General features: G+C 38.1%; 1 pseudogene; it reads left to right on the plus strand.

Moving 5' to 3' along the window:
• Positions 1–3620, plus strand: part of LOC126335877 (juvenile hormone esterase-like) — a 38975-nt pseudogene extending 35355 nt beyond the window's left edge.
• Positions 3621–6619: the final 2999 nt, after the last annotated feature.

The following is a 6619-nucleotide window of genomic DNA, read 5'->3' on the forward strand; positions in this document are numbered from 1 at the left end:
CGTTTTCGTAGTGGAACTTGTTTTAATTAATCATCTTATGTTGCTTGTTGCGGAGGTTTGTTTAGGGAAGGCGGTTTTCGCCAACACTGATACTTCCCGTTTCGACTTTAACATGCCTGTTGATACCACGGAAGACAACCGGTTTCTAGGATAACTGATTTTCCATTTCTCATTTCTGTTACTTTTGCTAATCAACATGACTGCGAACATAGATTGTAAGATTCTGATGAAGGTGAGAAAGTAGGTGATCACGATCGACATGAGGTTAAATCTGTCGAGGAAATTCGTCTCCAGCAAAGACTGCGACCAACGGCGTGGAAACAGCTAGGTCGGAAGGTCACAAGTTGATCGTCACTTCTCTGCATCGTCACTATTATGTGATATTAGTTTATCACACTATAGCAATATTCAAATTAGAGCTTCGTTTATTGTCCCACGTTCATTCCGCGTCGGTAATATTATTGGAACGTTAATCAAATTTTTCTTGTTTTCCGAGGAATGGCTTCAAATGGCTCTGAGCACTATGGGACTTAACTGCCGAGGTCATCAGTCCCCTAGAACTTAGATCTACTTAAAACTAACTAACCTAAGGACATCACAGGCATCCATTCCCGAGGCAGTATTCCAACCTTCGACCGTAGCGACCGCGCGGTTCCAGACTGTAGCGTCTAGAACGGCTCGGTCACCCCGGCCGGCGTATGATTATCACTCGGGGTTTATTCACGTAAGTAAAATTATTTATACGTTAACCACAATTTCTTCGTCTTACGGGGAAAGTTGTGGATGTTTTCTCATGGCAAAATGTCGCAGATTTGTTGTACCTTCTCGCATTTTTAATCTTTTAAGGGAAATGCAGCATTTTACTTCAATATAAGTAGCGGATAATATATAGTACTTCCAAACTACACGGTTCTCTTATTATCCCAAGTTTATTAAGCCTCAGTAAAATTATTCGTATGTTAATCATATTTCCCTTGTCTTCCTAGGAACGTTGTGGATGTTTTTTCCACATGTGATGTCGGAAAATTGACCTGCCTTCGCCCATTTTTAATCTCTTAAGGCCTATGCAGCATTATTCTTCACTGCTACTGCACCTAGTAAAACCCGGGATGCTACCATTCTGCAATACAATCGATTTCCGTCAACAAGAGCGAGAAACTTTCGTATAGACATAGTGGCATGTCTTACAGACTGCAAGTGTGAGCGTAACGTCTAACAGACCATGCTATATATCGACAGCTATGTTTGTGCCTATGCACCGCTGTACCGATTTTTATGTCATGTATTTGTCGATATTTTCTAACTGTGGGCGTTTTTATTAAAGTAGTGCTGATTGATATTAGGAATTTCTATAATAATCCAGTATTTCTAAGCAGTGGAAATTTAACGAATAAGCATCACTCGTTTCTTTAAAAAAGTTTTACTTAAAAGCAAAAATTTTAACTCAGCAGCTGAGGAAGATTTATATGCTGATTTCTTAAACCACTTACTAGTAAATAATGAAAAAGATATTGTGTATTAGAGACCAAACGAATAGAAACAAATACCGGTTATCTCTTTACCGGTCAGTTTTCCCATTCCTCATAATATGACCACATTGTACGTAGACTACATTGATTTTCTTTGAATATATTTTCTTTGTTTCTTAGACTTGACGTTCTGTCTGAACTTAATTCAGCGTTAGTAATACTCTATCTAATTTTCAAGTCTACACCTGAATTTCCTCCCAGCTCTGTTCCTGTATAACATCACAACGGCCTAATTTTAATTGTATTCAGTCTTCGGTTTTTCGCTGCTCCTCTGATAACCCTCACGTGTCACACATAATGTTACATAATTCTTGTTTCAGTTCCTCTAGCATACGTTCATAGCTTGAACTGGAAATCCCATCCATGACATTCCCACTTGGGATTCCCACTGCCTCTCTCCCAGCCTGTTGGGATGTTTGTCTGAATAGCCCGCCTCCTCTCAGGAGCTGAGAATGAAAGATTTAAAAATGAAAACCACGCTGACTGCGAGTAGCCCATCCATATTTGAATGTAGGGCGTCGATTTATGAACGGGATCTACAGAGATCGGTTGACTTAATCGTCACTGCTTCTTAATAGTTGTTTACCTTTTACAATACTTATTTCGCATTTTTTAAAACTGAAATCAGTTCATATTTTCTCGAGTTCGGCGTATTTTGTCAACTTTAAGTTCCATTTTGCTTCCAGCTTTCGTACCCATTACAATAAGCAGACAGGAAACACAAAAGCACATTGTCTCTGTAAGATGATACACATATTAGTCTTTTGTCTATTTACTGCGAATATTTCCTCGTTTTACCACATGATATGGCGACAGTACAAAACTGAAAGTGCTACGGCCAGAAAGTCATTGTTTTCTTGATTAAATGTCGAATAATACACACCTACAATGAACCATCAGCAAACATAACGAGGAGGCACCCGATCACTTTCTTTGCAAATTTGAGTCTGCCTAGTCATACTATTCATTTTCGTTCAAAGGATACACTGATTGCCGGCCGGTGTGGCCGAGCGGTTCTAGGTGCTTCAGTCTTGATCCGTGCAACTGCTATGGTCGCATGTTCGAATCTTGCCTCGGGCATGGATGTATGTGATCCCTTAGGTTAGTTAGGTATAAGTAGTTCTAAGTTCTAGGGGACTGATGACCTTAGATAAGTCCCATAGTGCTCAGAGCAATTTGAACCATTTGATACACTGGTTCACACGGATACACTAAAGCAAATAGAAATAGGCAGGGCAGAGCTTTTCAGTTGCGTAATCGCTGTATAGGAAGATTCTCGAAATTCCGCATGCGTCGCTTTGAACAAGCTTCCAGCAGAACTGAAAAATATGAGTGATAAACTGTAGGTTTCAAATCAAAGTTAAAGGCTTTCTTGAGACACAGCGTAATCTGTGTAGCAGTTCGGTTTCTTTCATTGGAATGACTTACTTACTTTTTTAGGCAATCCATTACTTATTTTCATTTATAATCACTTTTTAACACTCAGTACACAATATTAGTTAAACTTTCGACGGCCTGTTGACATAGAACACTGGTACTCAAAATAAATAACTTTCTTGTTCTTAGTTACAGCAAGATATGTCCATCAACACTATCTGTTTGGTGGCAGCCAGATTTTTGATTGCCTGTGCCTACCGCTCAGCTTGTTTACATTTTCAAAACTAAACTTGAAACTACGAGGAAAAAAGCTACCCGCATCGTAAATTCGAAGCTAGCGCACAACACAGTAAATAAATTATCACTAAAATCCAGAAACAGAATTGTAGAATAATTCAGGGTACTTAGTCTTAAAAGTTATTAATAAAAACTTCAAACATCACACTTCATCTCATGTGTTGTAACACTGTCCTTAATCCTGGTTACTGAGTGGTGCAGTAATGTCCCTCGTTTACAGTACTCAACGTGGACAAAGCAGCCCTGCGACAGCTCAACTTGAACTTTCAGAGAGCTCTACCCGCCACTATTCCTGTCAAAAAGGAGGAGCGCAGCGCCGTTGCTCGAGAAGTTAAGCGCTTGTATTTTGATAACCAGCCACTAGACGAATCTACAATTGATCTGTACGGCGACGTAAGTTGTTATCTTAATGCATGACCAAAGGTATAAAAGTATCGTTATATTATAAGGCGCTCATATTGTACATATGAACATTCACGAAATTTTCCTTCACTGGTTCCCCTGATATTCACTGAAATGTGGCACGACAGAGGTGAGCTTCAGGCCCTTGTAGTCCTAAGCGCCTCATTTGTAATAATATAAAGTAACGAAGTGTATAGAAAATGTTTTCTGGACACTTGCCACAAAATCAATGGAAAAAGTAAATAAATTAAAATTTCACACCACTCACAAATTTCTCAAAAGTGTTAAAGATTTATCTCAGTCAGTGCATTATTATTAAAAATAATTCATTTTTCGCTGGTGTTCTGAGGCATTTCTTACAGAAATCGTATTTTTAACAGAAATTTAATACTATCAGAAATAGAAAAGCTATTTAACACTCTTGATTCTCATCCTGTATAAAACAGTAATTGTCTTTGTGGTGACAACTGTATACTAGTATTTATTATTCAATGAAGTGTTTCTAGGTTTATACGTCCATCACTACATTAGTTGAGCCCGATTATGAACGGGTAAGACATGTGCTACATACTGCGTATATCTTACAGAATGAAGATACAAATTTATGTGCCACTATCACGCAAATTTATTACTACACACTATTTAACACAAATCACCTCATTTAGTGCTTATTCAACATTTCCATACTTTTGTTGATCCACTAATAATCTTACAATATAGAGGCAGCGTTTCTAAAAGATGAAACGATCAAAGTCCAACGTGGCAAACATGTGTGAACGTAAAGAAAAGTAAATGATATTTTTAGTAAAGTAAAAAATCGTTTCTCTGCAAAATGATTGTCATCTGGATTATAAAACCTCAGTTCACGTGGTATGTACAAGACACAGGGAAATTTTGACAACAACAGTAGTACCTGGGTGTCAGAAAATATTAAGAAAATGAATCTTCAAAGCTGCTCCATGTACATGTTGATAAGAACGTAGGCTGGAAATCATATATTTCTGGTTCATAATGTTGGCTGCTTTTGGTTTATGTGTGACTGAGGCCGGATAGTTTGCTTAGGATGCTACCATTTGCTATAGTCGAAATGAATGAAGTCCTACGACAAATATTAATTACTTTTAAAGATGCTCATAGCTTAGAACACCGATAAGGCTGTGGAGGTTCTCATTGCTCTTGTGATCAACTCTTTAAGTACATACTAATATTAGTATGAAGTATAATACTTGTGTAATGAATTTGTGTTCTTATTATATTCGATGGTATCGAGAGCATAAAATAAAAGCACATTTTTAACACCTATAACTAGGAAGAAAACATTGAGAAACATTAACTACCAGCGGCTTCATCTGGCTACAGAACAAAATAAAAGATCAAGTGAGTACTTGGCTAGGGGCTTTATGAAGAAATTAAACAGTAAATTTTGATACTTCTTTCTTGACAGCTACTTCGATAAGCAGATGAACTGTTGTATACATAATCCGTATGAAATATCTTTTGATAATGGCATTTAAAACACTATACTGTCAAAATAGTTTGCTGCTGCTGTGGTCTTCAGTCCAAAGACTGGTTTGATGCAACTTCCACTGCTACTCTATCATATGCCAGCCTCTTCATCTCTACGAGTAACTACTGCAACCTATATCTTTCTGAGTCTGTCAACTGTATTCATCCCTTGGTCTCCCTCTACGATTTTTAACCCCCCCTCCTCCCACACACACACACACGCACATATCTCCAGTACTAAATTGGTGATCTCCTGATGCCTCCAGCCAATCGATTCCTTGCTTTAGTCATGCTGTACCAGAAATTTCTCTTCTCTCAATTGTGTTCAGTGCCTCCTCATTAGTTACGAGATCTACCCATCTAATCTTCAGCATTCTTCTGCATCACCACATTTCAAAAGCTTGTATTCTCTTCTCATCTAAACTATTTATCATCTATGTTTCATTTCCATACATAGCTACACTCCACTCAAATCTATACTCGATGTTAAAAAATTTTAGTTCTTCTGAAACACTTTCCGCGCCATCGCCGGTGAACATCTTGCATCCTCTCTAAACCCACCATCATCAATTATTTTGCTGCCCAAATAGCTAAACTCATCTAGTACTTTAAGCGTCTCTTTTCCTAATCTAATTTCCTTACCATCACTTGATTTAATTACTCTGGTTTAGATTTTGCTCATGTTCATCTTCTATACTCCTTTCAAGACATTGTCCGTTCCGTTCAATTGCTGCTCCAATCCTTTGCTATCTCTGACAGATTACAATGTTTTCGGCAAACCTCAAGGTTTCCATTCTTCCCCTTGGATTTTAATTGCTACTCCCAATTCTTCTTTTGTTTTGTTTCCTACTTGCTTAGTATGGAGATTGAAACACATTGGGGATACGCCACAAACCTGTCTCATTCCCTTCCCAATACCTGCTTCCCTTTCGTGCACCTCTACACTTATAACAGCCATCTGGTTTCTGTACCAATTGTAAATAGCCTTTCGCTCCCTGGATTTTACTCCATTCATCTTCGGAATTTGAATTCCAGTAAATATTGTCAAAACCCTTCTCCAAGCCTACTAATGCTATAAACGTAGCTTTGCCCTTGCATAACCTATCTTTTAAGATAAGTCGCAAGATTACTATTGCTTCGCGCGTTCCTACATTTCTAGGGAATACAAACTGATCTTTCCGAAGTCGCCTCCTGCCAGATTTTTCATTCGTCTGTAAAGGATTCGTGTTCGTGTTTTACAGATGTAATTCATTAAACTGATAGTTTGGTAATTATCACATCTGTCAATAGCTGCTTCCTTTGGAATTGGAATTATTATATTCTCCTTCATGGCTTAGGGAATTTCATCTGTCTCATATATCTTCCTCACCGAATGGATGGGTATTGTCATGGTAGGCTCTCTTAAGTCTATCAGTAGTTCTAAGGGAATGTTGTCTACTCCCAGGAGCTTCTTTTGATTTAGATTTTTCAGTGCTTTGTCAAATTCTTCACGCAGTATCATATCTCCT

Source organism: Schistocerca gregaria, chromosome 2 (genome assembly GCF_023897955.1).
Source record: "Schistocerca gregaria isolate iqSchGreg1 chromosome 2, iqSchGreg1.2, whole genome shotgun sequence".
Lineage (NCBI taxonomy): Eukaryota > Metazoa > Arthropoda > Insecta > Orthoptera > Acrididae > Schistocerca > Schistocerca gregaria.